The following is a 21320-nucleotide window of genomic DNA, read 5'->3' as shown; positions in this document are numbered from 1 at the left end:
AAGTTCATCGTTAACAAGGGTTTGCGCCAGGGCTGCTGTATTTCACCAACTTTGTTCAAGATATATGTTACCTACCCATAGGAGCTGAGTTATCCAATATCGAACTAGAAGGTAATGTAGAAGTCACGTCCTGTAGTGAATACACGTACCCTGGAAGTAATCTTCGATAGAACGGGAAAAGACGATGCGGAAATAAAGAAAAGGATAACACAAGCTAGAAGAAAAATTGGCTGCCTAAATGGAATACTTTGAGCTCCGAAATAGGAATACAGCGAAAATACAATATCTATGAAACACTTATTAAAAGCAATCAACTTTATGGAGCAGAAACTTAAGAAATAACCGAGAACAACAGGAAAAAATTAGAAGCTATAGAGATGGACGTGTTTAAAAGATCGTTAGGTATATCCCGTAGGGAAAGAGTTCGAAATGAGGTAGTAAGACGACGAATTGGAATAGATGGTTACTTATCAACAGACATTGAGAGGAAACAGTTGATTTCGTGTGGTCATGTTCAAAGAATGGAAGACACAAGATTGCCCAAAAAGATTATGCAGTGGGTACCACCAAACCGCAAAAAACGAGGAAGACCCAAAAAGACATGGAAAGAAGGGGTATCCAAAGCAATGAGTACAAGGGATCTTAGAGATGGCCAGTGGGATGATAGAAGGACGTGGAAGTTAGGCATCGGACAACGTCGAAAGACGTTCTAAAACCGATACATATATATGTTGATTGACGTGCTAGAGTCTGGAGACGACCAGACGAGTACTTTTTGGATTCCAGAATTCAAGAAACTCTGACTTTTGCCGTAGGTTCAATTATGGTTTGGATTGGGATACCTTTAAATCACTGCTCTGACCCAGTAGTTATTAGGCGAGGGGCGATGATAGCAGAGAAGTATATGAACGGAGCTATTGAACCATATCTTGTCCCATTACTTGAAAATATGGGTCAAGAATTATTTATCCTTCAGAAAGATAATGCAAGACTGTACGTTACCAAGATGTTGTAAAATTATTTGACTACCCACAATATTCAGGGTATGAAGTGGGCAGCAAGAAACCCAGATTTAAATTCCATTGATTTTCCAGGAATGGTAAAACATTAGAACACACAGACCAACCTAAATATCTTGGAGTAACTCTGGACCGGTGCCTCTGCACCTACAAACAACACGGGAGGGAAAGTAACAACTAAGAACAGCATACTCAGGAAGCCAACGGAAAGTACATGGGTTACATGCCCTGTCGTTTTAAGAACAACGGCACAGAAACTGGTGATACACTCAGGAAACGCTTGAAGGATCGGTAGCCACTAAGAAACCTACAACATGTCGAGGAAGTTTTCGTGGAAGAATGGGAATGACTAGATCAAGAAACTATTCTCGAAATGTGATTGAAAGCATGCTGCCTGGACGTCGTGCAGGAGTTCGGTGAGTTAGAGGAGCCCATACACGTTATTAGTTATTTTTTTTTAAGTGGATGCTTCTTCCTTTTCATCAGTGTATTTTATTAAAAATAAACGAAAAACAATCAATGATTGACAATATCATATAAGGAAATAGGATTTTTATCCCTCCTGTAATGATCTAATACCCAGTAAAAGATATTAAAACACTTCTTGTTTTATAATACTGGTGTATTGGTGTATTGGTGGTATAAAACAACCAATACATGTTCCAGGTGCAATTCAAACCGACATAATAGTAACTCAATATTATCATGTAATCTGTGATATTATTCCCCCGCTGAACTGAAAATACGCGCCAAATATTTTGCGGGTAATATTATTGGCAAAGCCTGGTTGGCAAGGCAGTTTTAGCCTACATATCGTAGAGCCAAGCGATTGTTACAGAAGAACACATGAATCGGATCATGGCACAATGAAGTAACGTGGTGTTTATTGACGAGTCCAGATTTCTTTTAAATCACGTTTTTGGACGGGTTAGACACTGGGAATAACCAGGCGAGCGCTTTTTGGATTCCACAATTCAGGAACATTTGGTGGAGGTTCATTAATTATTATGGTTTGAGATGGGATAAATTTAAATAACTGCTCTGATCTAGTATTTATCCGGCGAGGGGCCGTGACGACAGAGCTTTACATTATCAAAATTCATGAATCACATGTTGTCCCATTTGCTGAAAATATGGGCCCAGATGGGATAGTGCAGAATTATTTGATTACCCACAATATTCAGGTTATGAAGTGACCAGCGAGGCAACCAGATTTAATTCCAATTGAACACATTTGGAATACACTCGGGAAGCGTTGAAGGATCGTTAGCCACTGAGAAACATGAATTTTTAATTTTTCACGTTTAAACATCTCACATCTAAATTAAGCAAGCCCTTGACCAAGCTTAATTTAAAATTTATCACGTTTAATCATCATGTCGAGGAAGTTCTGGTGGAAGAATGTAAACAACTAGATCAAGAAACTGTCTGGACGATGTGCAGAAGTTTAGCGAGTTAGTAAAGCAGTGTATTCTACTCAAAATAAACGAAAAACAGTAATTAACACGATAAAACTAAAATAGGAGTTTCTATACGTTCTAAAATGATGTAACATCCAGTGGAAGATATTAAAACAATTGTTTTATAGTGCTGGATCTAGACAAAATAGATAAAACAACCAAAATATATGTTCCAGGTGCAATTCAAACCGAGATATAAATCATAGTAACTCAATATTATCGTGTAATCTGTAATATTATTCCCTCGCAGAACTGAAAATGCGCCAAATATTTTGCGGGTAATAGTATTGGCAAAGCTGGTTCGCTGGTTGGTAAGGCTATTTCATCCTGCACATCGTAGAGCTAGACGCTTAATTGCAGAGCACATGAATTGGACCATGGCACAATGGAGTAACATGACGTTAACTGACGAGTCCAGATTTCTTTCAAATCACGTTGATGGACGTGTTAGATACTGGAGAAAACCAGGCCAGCGCTTCTTGGACTTCACAATTCAAGAAACCCAGGATTTTGGTGGAGGTTCAATTATGGTTTGAGGTTCTTGATCCACATGTTCCATTTGCTGAAAATATCGATCCAGATGGGATAGTGCAGAATTATGTGACTACCCACAATATTCAGGTTATGAAGTGACCGGCGAGGAAACCAGATTTAAATCCAATTGAACACATTTGGGAGACACTCAAGAAGCGCTTGAAGGATCGTCAGCCACTAAGAAACATTAATGTTGATTTTTTCACGTTTATGCTTCTCACATATAAATTAAGCAAGCCCCTGCCCAAGCCTAATAATTTTTCATGTTTAATAATCATGTCGAGGAAGTTCTCGTGAAAGAATGGGAACAACTAGATCAAGAAACTATTTTTGAAATGTGATTGGAAGCATGCGTTGGCGTTGTGCAGAAGTTTGGCGAGTTAGAAGAGCCCATAGGCGCTAATTCTGTTTTGTTTAAAAATAATTTTTAGCGACGCTGTTATTAAAAAAATAAATCGAGATTTTCGAATAAAATCGAAAAAATAAATTGAACATTTTATTTTTTTTTATATAAAAAAATTACAGTTCAGTAACAAAAACTTTTTCTATAGGTATTTATAGCGAAAAATATTAAATAAAAATAATAAATATAAGTGGCTCGTTTTTCGGTCGATCAGTCAATTCTACTAAAAATAAACGAAAAAAAAAAATATAATAAAACGAAAAATAAATAATAATAACAAATATGATTCTCTATCGCTCCTAAAATGATGTAACACCCAGTAGTAGCTATTAAAACATTTCTTGTTTTTAATACTGACTAGACAAAATAGATAAAACAACTAATTCATGTTCCAGGTGCAATTCAAACCGACATATAAATCACAGTAGGTAATTCAATATTATCATGTAATCTGTGATAATATTCCCTCGCAGAACTAAAAGTGAGCCAAATATTTTGCGGGTAATAGTATTGGCAAAGCTGGTTCGCTGGTTGGCCAGGCCGTTACAGCCTATAGATCGTAGAGCCAGACGCTTGTTTGCAGAACACATTAATTAGACCATGGCACAATAGAGTAATTTGATGTTTACCGACGAGTCCAGATTTCTTTTAAACCATGTTGACGAACGTGTGAGAGAGTCTGAAGAAGACCAGGCAAGCGCTTTTTGAATTCCCTGATTCAAGAAACCCAGGCTTTTGGCGTAGGTTCAATTATGGTTTGGGGTGGGATAACTTTAAATGGCTTTTCTGACTTAGGTTACTCGGCGAGGAGCGATGATGGCAGGGCGGTACATTAACGAAGTTGTTCAATCATATGTTTTTACGTGGTGAGAATAGTGCACAATTAGTTTTGACTACCCACAATATTCAGATTATGGATTGGCTAGCGAGGAGTGCAGATTTAAATACCATTGAACACATTTAGGATACACTCGGGAAGCGCTTGAAAGATCGTCAACCACTAAAAAACCTACAACATGTCGAGGAAATTCTCGTACAAGAATAGGAACAACAGATATACGGAAGATACCCCAGGTGGGTAGGAAGTTTATTCCACAGTCCCACACCGAAATAACGGTCTGCCTCGAGGATTCTGGGGGAGGCAAGTCGACATTGAAAAAGAAAAACAAGCAACTCCATATAGCAACTTACAACATCCGTTCCATGGCAAAAGACGAAAAACTCTACGAACTAGAAGAGGAATTAGGGAATTTGAATTGGGATATAATGGGACTAGCAGAAGTTAAAAGAAGGGGTGAAGGGTATGTGGACTTACATTCAGGCAACAGGCTCTATTATAAAGGCAATGAAGACTATACATACGGTGGAGTAGGTTTCTTAATCAACAAGAAGAGAAAATCACAAATTCAAATAATTGACAGCATCTCAGACAGGGTTACATACATGATTTTAAAACTAAATCCAAAAACCAAATTAAAGATTGTGCAAGTTTATGCTCCAACTGAAAAGGCAACTGATGAAGAAATAAATACTTTTTACGAAGATCTTAAAACAGCTATAGACACTAACAGAGAATCCAAAATAATAATAATGGGAGATTTTAACGCCAAAATTGGAAGTAAGATTGAAGACTCTGAAAGCAAGATTGGAAATTTTGGATTCGGCACAAGAAACACAAGGGGAGAAAAACTTATGGAATTCCTGGAACAAGAAAACATGTATGTTATGAATACCTTCTACAAAAAGAAACCAAACAGAAAGTGGACATGGGTTGCACCTAACGGAACCACCAAAAATGAAATAGACTATTTTCTCTCAAACAACAAAAGAATATTTGAAGACGTAACAACAATCAACAACGTAACAATGGGTAGTGACCATCGTATAGTTAGAGCAAAAATAAATATTAACATGAAAGAAGAGAGAAAAAGAATATTTAAAGAAACAACGCGAATAGATGCATTTAAAGTAAAAACAAATGAAGAGCAATTCCGAGAGGTCTCAGCGGATAAGTTCAAATATGATCCTTCACATAATCAAGATGAAATTGACGAAATTAACAAAAACATCAATAAGAACCTTCTCGAAGCCGGACTAAAGGTCGCAAAGAAAACAAGTACTAAAGAAGACAAAATAAGCAACGAAACTAAACAACTAATGACGGAAAGACGACAACTACTAACGCAAAACAAATGCCATACTCAAGAATACATAGAACTTAATAAAACAATTAGAAAAGAGTTAAAACGCGACTTACGAAAATGGAACGAGAACTTAATAGAGCGAGTCATTGAAAACAACAGAGGCTTAAAATGTCTAAGACCGGCACTGGGTGTTCAAAAAATCAACAAAATTAAAACGCCAATAGTAAGGAAGAGAAGGACAAATATAAAATTACAAAAATAGTCGAAGACCTCTACAAAAGCTTGTACAGCTCGCAAAGCCAGCCTAATGAATCAACAAAGGAGAACGTCAAAAGAAAAATAAAAAACGTGGGATCAGAAGTACTACCAAATATAAAGGGATTCGAAATAGAAAGAGCTTTAAAAGAACTAAAAAATAATAAAGCTCCATGACAGGACGGTATAGTTGCCGAGCTCTTGAAAACAAGCAAAACAGTAACAATCCCTATACTAACAGAGCTATTTAATAAATGTCTCCATAATAGCAAGATCCCTAAAGACTGGAACGAAAGTCTAGTAATACTTTTACACAAAAAAGGGGACAAATGTGACCTGCAGAATTATAGACCGATATCTTTGCTCAGTCAAGTATACAAATTATTCATGAGAATTATTAACAACCGGTTAACCTACAAAATGGACAATTACCAACCAGTGGAACAGGCTGGCTTCCGCAAAGGATATAGTACATCAGACCATCTGCTGACAATGAGAACATTGATAGAGAAGGAAAATGAATACCAACTACCAGTATTTCTTGCCTTCGTAGACTATGAAAAGGCGTTTGATAGTATCGAGATGTGGGCCATAGAACAAGCTATTAATAATTGTAGAATAGATTCGAGATATAGACAACTAATACATAATATATATGAAAATGCAACTATGATAGTACAACTAGACGAAAATACAAATCCCATCCCTATTAAGAGAGGCGTGAGACAAGGAGACGTAATATCGCCAAAGCTTTTCAACCTAGCACTAGAAGACGTCTTCAAAACGACAAATTGGTCAACCTATGGCATTAACGTTAATGGCAAGAAGCTAAACCACCTCAGATTCGCTGACGACATTGTGATTATAGCGAGCTCATTCGAGAAACTGCAAATTATGATGGAGGAACTCGCAGGCAGCTACCAATACGTCGGCCTGAAAATGAACATGAAGAAAACAAAAATAATGACAAACACAGATGACCCCAGACGCATAACTATAAATGGCAGTGAGATAGAAAAAGTCCAGGAATATATCTACCTAGGCCAAATCCTGAAACTAGACAAAGAAAACCAAAGTGCGGAAATTAATAGGAGAGCAAGACTAGCATGGGCAGGATTTGGAAAACTTGGTTGGATATTTAAGAACCGCAAAATATCTCAATATTTTGAGGACCAAAGTGTTCAACCAGTGCATCCTTCCTATCATGACATATGGATGTCAAACCTGGACCCTAACCAAGGCAAATATGAATAAACTAGCCACAACAGAAAGAGCTATGGAAAGAGCAATGTTAGGTATACGACTGTCAGATAAAAAGAGGAACGACTGGGTAAGATCAAAAACAAAAGTCGAGGATATAACAACAAAAGTTGCCAAACTTAAATGGAGCTTCGCAGGCCACACTGTTAGACAAAAAACCAATGTTGGAATGCAACGATACAACATTGGAGGCCTTACCAAAGTAAACGACCGAGAGGAAGACCACAGATGAGATGGGTTGATGATATTAAAAGAGTAGCCGGAACGAATTGGAAATATGTTGCTCAGGATAGAGACCGATGGAAGGAGTTGGGAGAGGCCTATGTCCAAACGTGGACGATAGAAGGCTAAGAAGAAGAAGAAGAGATCAAGAAATTATTCTCGAAATGTGATTGAAAGCATATAATACCCGGACGTTGTGCAGAAGTTCGGCGAGTTAGAGGTAGTGATGTTGATTTTAGTTATTTTCGAGTATTCGTTACAAATCGTTACTTTTGTATAAAGTAATCATTTAAAGTATTCGTTACTTTAATTATTTTTGTTACTTTTGTATTTGAGTAGGTACTGGTAATCATATCGAGAATCGCATTCCTCAGTACATATTTTGTATTCGCGAACCCAAGCGAGGGTGCTGCCGCTTATTTGGAACTAGAGGAATTGAGATGAAAATTTAAACACACCATCCGTTAACCGTTTAACCGATTTATTTTTTTAATTAGTTACATTAATAACAATCAAAATACGTTATTCCAATTATATCGGCCATTTTCATGCAACTGCACTGCCACCTATAGTCGATTGAGTTCGCGAATTAGTATTATAGGCTATTGATTATATTCAAAATAAGATAGCTAAAAGGAACTACAACGTTAACGGGGTTTTATTATTTCATATGGTTAATGGACATCTATATATGAAAATACCGCGGAGTGCTACCATTTAAAGGGGTGCGTTTTTGAGAAATGGGTGAATTAGTCGCTGGGCACAGGTTACATTAGGGTGAGTTCTATGCACTTTTGGTATAAACATACCTACATAAAAATTGTTCCTGGTTAAATTTCCTATCAAAATATCGCTTTTTAAAGTCAATGATACTTTTTTTTACAAAAATATATTCAAAAGAAAAAGCACAAAGAAACCCAAAAGAAAGAAATTTTGTTTTTTGTCCCATAACTTTTGTCCACGAGGATATAGGTAAAGACATTGCTTTACAGAAAAAAAATCTGCATATTTCTTCTTTAAAATGTTGTGTAGTAGAGGTAATTAGGATTTAGAGTTTTCGAAATATGATTTTTCAAAGTTCGCCACTCACAGCAATTTTGGGCAATTTTCCTTGTAATTTCGCAAATATTGTTCTGTAACTTTTTTCCACGTAACTTTAGGTATATGAAATGGTACACGTAATAGAAATATTAGAAATCAATTAGCTTTAAAATGGTCTACTGTCTAACGTTGTACGACTTTTTTTTAAAGAGATTATGGTTTTTCAAAGTTTTATACTTTTAACGATTTTTTATAATATAATATAAAAATAAAATTATATTATTATATGATATATTGTATATTATATAATATTATATTATATATAGTATATATAATATAATATTATATTATATAATATATAATACCTAATATAAAAAAAATATTATTTTTTACATTTTTTACGATTATTTTTGAAATTTCTCTTTATAACTTTTTTTCTTCTACATTTAGGTATATATTATATTATATAATAAAAAAAGCTTATTTTGTTTACTTTAAAATTTTGTTTTACAAAAAATTCGAGGATTATTTTTGAATAAGATATTATTTTTCAAATTGTAATAAGTACTTGCAACGATTTTTGATTTTAGGATTATTTTTTAAATTTCTCATTATAACTTTTTTTTCTTGTACATGAATATACTATATATTGCTGAATAAAGAGAGCTTACTTTCTGTTCTTTAAAATGGTGTATCATCTATATTTAAATAATGGAAACCGAGTGATTCTTTGATATTTTTTACCTGTATTATTTAAAATTATTCCTTTTACAAAAATTACATAAACATTAGTCTTAGAAAACATCACTTTAGTTAAAATTATTTAAACGTTGATATTTAAAAAATTTCAAAATCAAAGTCCATCTCTTCGTTAGCATTAGCTTCAATATCAAGTCAAGTCAATTCAAATTTATTCATCACATGCGACATTATACAAAGTTGTACATGTATGAGACAAGTCAAAGTTACAGACATATATAATGTACATATTAAAAGTATATAAATTAATAAATACGACAAAACATACTTAAAAGTTATTTGTAGAATATGGCTCTAGCTCAAAAATGTATTGATGTACACACCTCCGAAAGTTTGGCTGATGTAAATTCATTCGTATATCTATTGGCAATTTGTTAAAGAAACTTATGGCTGAATAATGTGTGCTACCTTCCAACAAAACAGAACGATGCTGTGGAAGCATAAAGTGATTGTCTCTGAATCTTGTTGAATAAATATGGTTAAATTGAAATTTATTGAATTCATAAATTTTGCAATGTAAATACATTATACACGAAAATATATACAGACCAGGAATTGTAAGAATATTATTTTATCTAAAGATACCTCTACAAGAATCTCTAAATTTCATTTTATATATTATCCTAATAGCTCTTTTCTGAAGTACGAATATCTGCTCTAATTCAGAGGTACAACCCCAGACTTCAATGCCATATTTGGCTATTGAGTAAAAATGGGCAAAGTATACTGTTTTTAATATTGATGTATTAAAGAGACGTGAAAGAATTCTCAATGCATAACATGCGCTACTTAATCTGGATTTCAAATTAGAAATGTGGTTTGACCATTTAAAATTACTGTCTAACAGGACCCCCAGCAGCTTCGTGCAGTCTGTTTTATCTATTGCTGCTTGTATAGTGGCTTGATGGTTTGATAAATTATTTGACGTGAAAATCATATACTTTGATTTCTCTTCATTTAAAACTAGTTTGTTGGATAAAAAATAACTGTTGATGGTGGATAGTATCTGTGTAGTTTTATTTTGCAAATTTTGATTGGATGTTGCTGTGACTAGAATGTTGGTATCATCCGCATAACTGATGATGTTAACTCCACTCAGTGAATTAGTTATCAAAGCTATATCATTAATATATACTATAAAAAGTAGAGGACCCAATACACTACCCTGAGGGACACCATAATGGATATCCAACGTGTTTGATTCGTATTTAAGTCCATTAGATGTTATCTTTACTTTTTGTCTTCTATGTTCTAGGTAGGAAGTAAACCATTTTAGAACTACACCACGAATACCAATCCCCTCAAGTTTTATTAGCAATAAATTATGATCCAAAGTATCAAAAGCCTTGGACAAATCGAGAAATAAACCACATGCCTACAGAAGATGTAAAACCATGTTGAAAATTATGCAAGACACTATGCTTTTTTAGGAATGTGTTTATTCTAGTATAAACCAGAGTTTCAATTATCTTTGAAAACACAGATAAGAGACTTATGGGACGGTAGTTGTTAAGGTCATCTTTATCACCACTTTTGAATAAAGGGATTACAATAGATAGTTTAAACATACTAGGAAATATTCCTTGTTGAAAAGAGGCATTACAAATATCCGTCAGTGGATCTGCGAAAGCGTGAATGCATTGTTTTAATAACTTAGGGGAAATCTGATCAAAACCACAACTGTGTTTGGATTTAAAACTTCCGACTACACTAGTTATTTCCTGTGGGTTAGTTGGATATAAAAACATAGAACAACTATTACGGTTTTTTGATGCTGATGTAAACCCACCTATTTTAATAGGATCCAAAGCAGCAAGTAACTTTGGAGCCATTTCAACAAAATGGTGGTTAAATTTGTCTGCTAAATTATTATTATTATCACTAGGTACTTTTGAGTTGTTTTGTTTCCCGACTGTTAAGTTTACTAAATGCCAAATACATTTTATTTTATTTGATGATTCGTTTAACTGTCTCATGAAGTGACTACTTTTAGCTGCTTTTAATTTAATCGAATATTCTGTCTTTGCCAAATGAAGGACTGGCCTAAGATTACTATTTTGCTGACAGATCGTTTCTAAAAGTTTTAGCTGATCCCTTAAATTGTACAGTTCCTGAGTAAACCAATTCGAACGTGTATATTTTTTAGGTTTACATTTAAGTAGTGGAAAATGGGACCGAAAGTAATTTTGGATAGTGTTTAAAAAAGCTAATGATTTATCCTCAGCAGAAATTGTATTAAATACCCCTGACCAATTTGTTGACTCAAGGGTTTGAACAAAACGATTTATGTTCCTTTCACTATATGAACGGATGAATATATAGACATCATTGTCTGTGTTAATGCTACATTGGAACAATTGCGCACGATGATCAGAGATAAAACCTTCCACAACCATTGTTTTTTGTTGGTGATTTATGTTTGTAGCAATATAATCAATTTGAGTTTTACTAGTTGCAGTTACTCTTGTATAATCATTTACAGTTACGGTTAAGCCATAAGAATCTAAAACATTTACCAAGTTCTGCTTACTTAGTGAATTTGATTTGAAATCTATATTAAAATCACCTGTTAATATTATAGCCTTACCTTCGGAGACCAGCACATCAAGTATTAGATCCAGTTTTGACATAAAAACATCAATAGAGCCACGTCCAGGCAGATAAATACACAACACAACACAATTAAAAAGGCAATAGTCTATTTCAACAGCACTCACTTCAAAATTATATATCTCAGATTGAGAACATATATTAGAACGTTCCTTCCAAACCACACCCTCTTTCACATAGATTGAAGACCCTCCATGTTCCCCTTGGTCACGGCAGAAAGATGAAGCCAGAGAAAATCCATTTATATGGTGTAGTTCTAGTTGTTCTTTAGATTTACAGTGCTCAGTTAAACAGACACATACATTATGTAGACCTTCGCACTGCAGGAAGAACTCTAGTTTTTCACTGCTTGTTGATACACATTGTATATTTTGATGAAGTAAGCCAAAACTTTTTTGATTGATAGTTGAAGCATTTTTACCAACTGTGTCAAAATTAGGAGAATTGAATACTTCTAACTTATCCAATTTAAAACCAGTCTTCTGACTAACACTTGGGATATTTAATAATGTAATATCTGGATCAAAAACTAAGCTTCTTCTGTCTGTTTCTTCTTGTGGTAAAAAAAAACGGCTTACAACAGCTCCGTGAGGCCAAACTTCGGGATTCATGGCCTTGTTGAAGTTCCCTGAACATATATTTACTTTGAACGATAAGTAAATTGTTGGATGTTTCAATTGAATCATTTCACATGTTGCTTCAGGAAAATTCACTTTAATTAACTCGGTTAGAGAGTCAGTTGTAGTTTCTTTATTAATTCTTGTAACATGTAGAGTTGAAATTTTTGGAACACCCTTAACCTCATCGCTATTTCTATTGCTACCTTCTATTGCTATCTTCCTCTGACACCTCAGTTATCTTAGAGTCCCACAATTAGTACCCATGCACATGCACCCTTTGCAGAATATTGAAAAACTAATTCCTATCTTCCTACAACCGCAGTTTTTTGTACATCCTTTGGTACATTTACATGCTATTTTTTCAAGCAAAGCTTGTGGTGCAGGAGCTTTGACAGTAAATATTGGAATTAATCCATATTTTGATGTTTGCCCGGCCGAGTCAAGTGGATCCAAAGTATTACCTATAAAAAATAAGATTCAATCATAACACACAATCACATAAAAAAGTTATAAGGAGAAATTTAAAAAATAATCCTAAAATCAAAAATCGTTGCAAGTACTTATTACATTATTTTGAAAAAGCATATCTTATTCAAAAATAATCCTAGAACTTTTTATAATACACCATTTTAAAGTAAACAGAATAAGCTTTCTTTTTTATTATATAATATATACCTAAATGTAGAAGAAAAAAATTTATAATGGGAAATTTAAAAAATAATCGTAAAAAATATAAAAACTTGTTAAAAGTATAAAATCTTGAAAAAGATAACCTCTTTCAAAGAAGTCGTACAACATTATACAGTAGAACATTTTAAAGGTAATTGATTTCTATTCCTCTTACATGTACCATTGCATATGCCTAAAGTTGCGTAGAAAAAAGTTACAGAAAAATATTTGCGAAATAACAAGGAAAATTGCCCAAAATTGCTGTGAGTGGCGAATTTGAAAAATCATATTGCGAAAACTGTAAATCCCAACGACCTCTACTAAGCATCATTTTAAAGAGAAAATATGTAAGTTTTTTTTCTGTGAAGCAATATCTATACCTATATCCCCGTGGACAAAAGTTATGGGACAAAAAACAAAATTTCTTTCTTTTGGGTTTCTTTGGGCTTTTTCTTTTGAATATATTTTTGTAAAAAAAAGTATCTTTGACTTTAAAAAGTTATATTTAGATAGGAAATTTAACCAGGTACAATTTTTATGTAGACGTGTTTGTACCAAAAGTGCATAGAACTCACCCTAATGTAACCTGTGCCCAGGGACTAATTCACCCATTTCTCAAAAACGCACCCCTTTAAATGGTAGCACTCCGCGGTTTTTTCATATATAGAGATTCATTGACCATATGAAGTAATAAAACCCCGTTAACGTTGTAGTTCCTTTCTATAGTACATAATCAATTGCCTATTAGTAGGATACTTTGATTACTATGATTACTCTTCTATTTCGTATAAGTATAAGATTCGATGTGACGACCTTCACCGATCTATTTAACGGATAGAAATTAAATGATATGTAATTGCTCTGTCATTGCTGCTCCACAATATCAGTAATCTCGAGTAATCTGTTTGTATCAATTAAGTGCCAAAAACAAACCCTCGAAACTCTAGATGACGTACGTTAGTAGTAACCCTGGGCAACCAGGTGCTTTGGAGGTCGGTTCTGATTGCATATTCGTGTTCAGTGACCCCAAATACCACGAACTAAGAAAATCTGGCCCTTAATATGCCGATTTTAACATGTTTATGGATTTTTCGATGCGTTTTATACACTTTAAAATATAATAATGCATTTTCACCTATTTTTTTATTGTAGACTTTTTACCAGACGTCATCCTAATCCTAAACACAATGCAAAAAGTTGCAAGTCTCCATGTACCTACTTTATTTAAAAATATATTTATTCCTGTGTTTTTGGTGTTAAATGCCCCAGTCTAATAAAAACAATGCCATTCTTCTTCTTCAGGTGCCATCTCCGCTACGGAGGTTGGCAATCATCATAGCTATTTTAATTTTTGAGGCAGTAGCTCTAAATAGTTGTTTCGAGCTGCATCCAAACCACTCTCTCAGGTTCTTCAACCATGAAATTCGTCTTCTTCCGATGCTTCTTCTGCCATCTATCTTTCCCTGCATTATGAGTCGTAGGATACCATACTTCTCGCCCCGCATCACATGTCCGAGATACTGTAGCTTCTTTTCTTTAATTGTAAGTTCAACTTCCTTTTCTTTACCTATACTTCTCAGTACTTCAATGCCATACATACATGTAAAATTAAAGTTGATGATCCTAGTCTAGAAATATTATTATTTCCACATATTTTCCAGCCAATCTAAGCTATTTTTTCTAGGCCTGATGTTGTTTATTTATTATTAAAATCTAATGTGCTGCATTTTTATTTTCAAAAGAACTAACATCTGGGAAATTCTGTGAATTCTCTACCTCGACAAATCGTATAGACATCGGTTTTTGGGTGCATGCTTCGTTAAATGATATACCTCCCTCTGTTTCAGCTACTTCTCAGCGCCCTGTAATCCTGTAAAACTCTTCATAGCCTTCGCCCTTCACAGCTAAAATTTTAGTTAACTGTACTGATAACGAACACTCGTGGAATACCGGTCCGACTCCGATATCAACCTATATCAACCGAGTAGATACAATACTCAAAATCAAAATATGTACTCGTTCTGATACGATTGGTACGAAGTAATCAGCGTAATCAGAGTAATAAAAGTAACGATTTACCTCTCTGTATGGTAATCGTTACTTTCGATATTAGTAAATAACGAGTACTTTGTAACGAATAGTTACTTTTTCAACATCACTAGTTAGAGGAGCTGTGTTTAGGAACGCTGTTATTAAAAAAATAAATCAAATTTTTCACATTTAACACTTTTTATTTTTTTTTCACGAGAAAATTTACAGTTCAGTACCAAAAACTTTGCCATATTTATAGCGAAAAGCTTTAGATGTAATTAAATATACAGTGTGTCAATTTTAAAACTTACAATGGCTATATCTCACGAACAAAAGCTGATATTGAAAAATGCTTGAAACCGTTTCTAGGATAGTAAGGGGGAACTAAAATGACATGAAAGAGAACTCACCCCCATCAACCACCTAGGCCCCACCCATCACAACCAAAAAAGTTTAAATTGCAAACCCCTACTTGTGATACATCATTGAAAAGGCTATAAAAATGCTATTCAATGGTATAAATAATAATTATACAGGGTGAAGCAATAATTGTGAAACTTTGGCTTAAATGAAAAATTTAATAAGGTTTTGTTGAATTACAAATTTATTAAAAATGTCAATTAAGTAAATATTTAATGTGAATTCCGTTGTTTGCTAAACAATAATACAGCCTATTTTCAAATTATACACGAAATTTAGCAAATGTTCTAGTAATAGGGCGACATGCTTGAGTAACTCTTTCTCGCAATTCCCCAAGTGAAGCAAGTTGAGTTTTATAAACAACTGATTTAGGGTAACCCCATAGAAAAAAGTAATATACTATCCTACTATAAAAAGTACTCTCCAATGGTATAAATAATAATTATACAGGGTGTTAATATCAGCTGGCTTACTATGACTTTTGTATTTGTAATGCCATCTCCCGGACTATTATTTTAAATGGTAAGTGTCCGCTCGTACTTTTTTTGTTAATTAAAACTTAATTTGCCATTTTTGACTTAAATCAGTTGTTTATAAAACTTAACTTGCGTCACTTGGGAAATTGCGAGAAAAATTGCTTATTACTCAAGCATGTCGCCCTATTACTAGAAAAACATTTGTCAAATTTCGTGCAGAATTTGAAAATAGACTGTATTATTGTTTTCAAAACAACGGAACCCACTTTGAACATTTACTTAATTGACATTTTTATCAAATTTTTAGTTCAACAAAACCTCATTAAATTTTTCATTTAAGCCCAAGTTTCACAATTATTGCTTCAACCTGTATAATTATTATTTATACCATCGGATAGCATTTTTTATAGCCTTTTCAATGATGTATCATAAGTAGGTGTTTGCAATTTAAATTTTTTGGTTGTGGTGGGTGGGGCCTAGAGGGTTGATGGGGGTGAGTTCTCTTTCATGTCATTTTAGTTCCCCCTTACTCTCCTAGAAACGGTTTCAAGCATTTTTCGTTTTCAGCTTTTGTTCGTGAGATATAGCCACTGTAAATTTTAAAATTGACACACTGTATATTAACATAATCATAAAATGTAATTTACTATTTTATTTTTGAGAGTATTTAAGTTTGACATTAATTTATTTGACGTTTCGGCTTCTTCTGCGGAAATCGTTATTTTGATAACGATTTACGAAGTGGATGTCGAAACGTCAAATAAATTAATTTCAAACTTAAATTGTTACTTTATTCCCAAATAAAATAGAAAATTACATAAGATGCCGCAAGGAAATAGTTTCAGAACAATATTAGAACCATAAAAAAATTGGTTCAAAACTACGACCATCTTTATAAGTAGTTTTTTTTTTGTTTTGATCAGTGTATTTCACTAAAAATAAACGAAAAACAATCATTGATTGGCAATATACAAACAAATAGGATTCTTTATTTCTCCCAACATGATGTAACACACAGTAGAAGATATTAAAGCGCTTATTTTAGAATACTGGATAGACAAAATAGATAAAACAACCAATATATATGTTCCAGGTGCAATTCAAACCGACATATAAATCATAGTAACTCAATATTATCGTGTAATCTGTGATATTATTCCCTCGCAGAACTGAAAATACGCCAAATATTTTGCGGGTAATAGTATTGGCAAAGCTGGTTCGCTGGTTGGCAAGGCCGTTTCAGCTTCGGGCTAGGAATATACATAACGAAATTAGCACGTCGGCCTGATGAAAGTCGACTTCGTCGATATTGACTGACGAGAAAGGGGAGATATATCTGACACCGATATTTCATGCTTACATTTTTATATAAAGATTTATATTTAGATATAAATCAAATAGAGACTTTTGATGCCAACTCGATGTTTAAAAATTAAACTTTGCGAAAAACAATGTTTATTTATCAAAAAGAAAAGAGTGTGTGTACTTTATACACACCTAAGACGTTATACTTCTATTTTTATGAATTCAATGAAACAAATATAGTTTAAACATTTTAATTGTATTTTTATTTAAATATTAAACTAATTTTAGTACTTAAAATAATACCAAAAATTAAAAATAACGTTAATACGTCATTTTTTTAGGAACTGGAGCGTCCCCACAATTGCTTTTCTCATAAGGAATCGTATAAACTCTAGAAAAATGTCGTTTCTCGACAAAAATGTATACTATAATTTTTTCATGGTATTTCTGCTTTCGATTTTCTTTTGTATTTTCGTCAAATTTTAAAATAATTATAAATGATAAATTCTCGATAAATAATGTTAATCCGTCATTTTCTGACGAATTGGAGCGTCCCAGCAATTGCTTTTCCCTCGAGGAATCGTAGAAAATCTAAAAATCGTCAGATTTTCTACACAATTTTAATAGAAGTATAACTTCTGACGTGCATACAAAGTGCACACACATTTTTTTCCATAGTAATAAATATGAAAAAAAAAACTATTTAAAAGTCAGTAAAACTATTAACTTACTTTTGTCTCTGTTCTCAGAACTTGTAAAACACAACTTAGCAACCATAACCATAATAATAAAAATGACAGCACATTCTTTAAACACAGCCGCCATATTGGATAATTTTCGACATGTCATTTGAGTACCCATCAGAGCAAAAGTATAACTGATCTGCGCGTAGCACTAACAATTTTGAATTTTTACATTCACTCCCAATCTCGCTTAAAGAAGTACAAAAAATATTTTTTTCTATTTTCTGATAGCAGTAAAATGTATTTTTTCTACAACCGTGTTAAAAATGCAAGTTTTAGCACTCCATACGAGCGTTAAAAATGCTACTTTAAGGCACTAGTGCTTTAAAATTTTTAAGGCACACCAGTTCGTATTGACCGTATAGGCAATTTTGATGTAATGTCAAAAAAATATAAAAATGGAATGTCAGTCAAGTTCAAGTAAAAGTTTTTGTAGATATTGTCCTATAATTATTACGTTTGTAGAAAAAATATTGTATGATATGCGTGTTAAAAAGTACATTTTTAAGGCACTCATGTGAATTGCAGAACTCGCTTCGCTCATTCTGCAAACTTTCACATGAGTGCCTTAAACGTGTACTTTTAACACTTATATCATAAATAACTATTAGGTTTGTTCTAGCATGGTGAATACACCAAATCAATAGCGTTGAGTTAAGCTTTCAAATGGTGTCTAAGCTGTCAGGATCAGACATACACACGGCTCAGTATAGCCGAAAAACTGAAAAACTAAACTTTGAAAATTTTGGTTTTTCGACAATTACTCAAAGTTTCAACCTACGAATTATGCCAATAACTTAGCAATTATAGAAGAACTCTAGACGAATCTAACGGTGTATACCTTATATCCGGGAAAATTCGAATTTTTTAGTTATAGGCTTCATAAGTATGATCAAATATATTTCTTATCGGAAAAACGGTTTTTCAAGCTCAATAATTCCTGTAATAGCTTCAGTTATCATACTTGACCTTAGATCCATAAGATACTACTTGTCAATACGTTTCAAACTGATGTTTAGTGAACAACATCGGTTAAACCGTTTAGAAGTTATTAAGCTACAAATGTATAATCCAATTAACGATTATTCCCTAAATGGTTTATGTAGTTGTAGTGGTTACGACGCTAATTTGATCTGGCAACAGGCAATCCGAGTTCATTTACCGGCCATCTCAATATTTTTTTTTAATCTATTTCGAATAGAAAAAAAATCTAGTGTACATTCGATGGACACTAGATCATTTGGGAGATAATGCGACACAGGCGACCGTTTGTAAAGCTTAACGTGTTATCGAGAAACACTGCATTCAATTTTATACATTTAATTTATAAATAACTTTGAAAAACTCCTGATACAAGAATAAAAAACCGCTAAACGCCGTAAAAATGAGTGGCGCATACAATATTCCAGCTACAAAAGATCTGATATGAATATTACGTGGCGCGAAAATGTATTTTCATTTTGATGCAAAACAAAATTCTAGTTTTATTTTAAAAGATTTTTTCATAGTATTTGCTAAATTTGAAATAAACGCGCCACAAAAGAGTTTCAAAATTCAAACTGTATCAAAGTTTCTCTTTTGTGGCGCGTTTTACTTCAAATTAGGCAATTATTATGAAAAAATCTTTTAACATAAAACTAGAATTTTGCTTTGCATCAAAGTGAAAATACATTTTCTCGCCACGTAATATTCATATCACACTTTTGTAGCTGGAATATTGTATACGCCACTCATTTTTACGGCGTCTAGCGGTTTTTTATTCTTGTACAATTAGACCTTTCAAAAAACAATAATAAAACGTTTCTAGCATGAAAATTAAGCGACTTTTTCTCTACGAAAAAATCAGTGAAAACAACCCCCTAACTACCTTCCCGATTCAAAATTGGTCTTCACCTTTCTGTAGTTCCTTTTATATTTATATTATCAATACACTCAAGGAGTTTGACCTATTTAAAATGCCTAATTTTGGAAAAAATTGGAGTTTAAAGAAAAATTGATTCTGTGCAATTTGGTATTTTTCACCTTTTACTTCAAAATATCTCCGAAAATACTGAAGATATGAAAAAAATTATAAACTACTAAATTGTAGCTTTTTTAATAGCTAAAATTTCTCTGTGCATAGATTTTCACTATAGTAAATAGTTAGCCAGATATAGCTGTTTAAAACCTCTAATTACCAGCAAACACCCCTTATTCGAGCTCTTTAAACCCGCCCCAATTAAAAACTAAGGCATCCTGCGGAATTTGATTTACACAGTCTTATATCTCTTTCAAAATCCTACAAAATAATTTTTGAGCGGGCTCATTACTGAGAGGGTATTAAAGTTGCTTTCCTACGAAAATAATTAAATCCATTTACTAAGGCTTAAAATCAGTACACAATGAGATATAATATTTTTCCAAAATTAGGCATTTTAAATAGGTCAAACTCCTTGAGTGTATTGATAATATATATAAATATAAAAGGAATTACAGAAAGGTGAAGACCAATTTTGAATTAGGAAGGTAGTTAGGGGGTTGTGTTCACTGATTTTTTCGTAGAGAAAAGCAGGTACCGACATTTTTTTTATTATAAGTCGCTTAATTTTCATGCTAGAAACTTTTTATTATTTTTTTGAAGATATAATTGTACACCTGAAAAAAGATATTTTAAATTTTCCTCGAAAAATGCAAATTTTTCCCATTATGTGGCTTTGAATATTTCAAATTATGCATTTGACGAAAAAAGCTTACCTTTAACATGCCGTATCTCGGTTTGTATTGGTCTCAAAGATATTATTGGGAAAGAACTTGGTTTGTGTTACTAAAAGATACAATTTTGATATCCACAGTTTTTTTGATTAAATGCATATTTTTCGAGATATTCTCAAAAAACCCTCTAGAAAAGTCGACTTTTTCGTCGAAAAACTGTTGTTTTCAAGCGCGAATAACTCGAAAAATATTAGTTTTACGAAGAAAATGTAAAAAACATTTTTTTCTTAGAATCACTTTTTCCATCGAATTACATGGTTAAAATGTAATAAACAATTCCCACTCCCGAGATGGGGTAGAAACCAACCCCAAGGTTTTAGCGTATGATAGCGGCATGATATAGAAAATGATCCTTGGACTATTTCCTACCTTCTGTGAAAATTCCAAGTAAATCCATGCTGGACGAAAAAATTACGAGCCATTGGCTCTGTCCCGTCATACAGTTGACCGACTATAATAACTTTTATTTATATTTAATTTAGAATGTGTGTACTGATTTTCAGCATTAGTAAATGGATTTAATTACCTTCGTAGGAAAGCAACTTTGATACCCTCTCAGTAACCCCTCTTCTACGTTTCGCTTGACCGACCGCAGTAT

The 21320-nt window shown here is 33.3% G+C and overlaps 1 protein-coding gene across 1 annotated transcript in view; it reads right to left on the bottom strand.

Annotated features, from left to right (window-relative positions):
* The window catches only part of LOC114329744 (uncharacterized), an 83828-nt gene that overhangs the window by 52961 nt on the left and 9547 nt on the right, over window positions 1-21320 (bottom strand). The window lies entirely within an intron of this gene.

The sequence above is a fragment of the Diabrotica virgifera genome, chromosome 2, assembly GCF_917563875.1.
Source record: "Diabrotica virgifera virgifera chromosome 2, PGI_DIABVI_V3a".
Lineage (NCBI taxonomy): Eukaryota > Metazoa > Arthropoda > Insecta > Coleoptera > Chrysomelidae > Diabrotica > Diabrotica virgifera.
The sequence above is the reverse complement of the archived record's forward strand: the minus strand, read 5'-3'. Positions and strand labels throughout refer to the sequence as shown.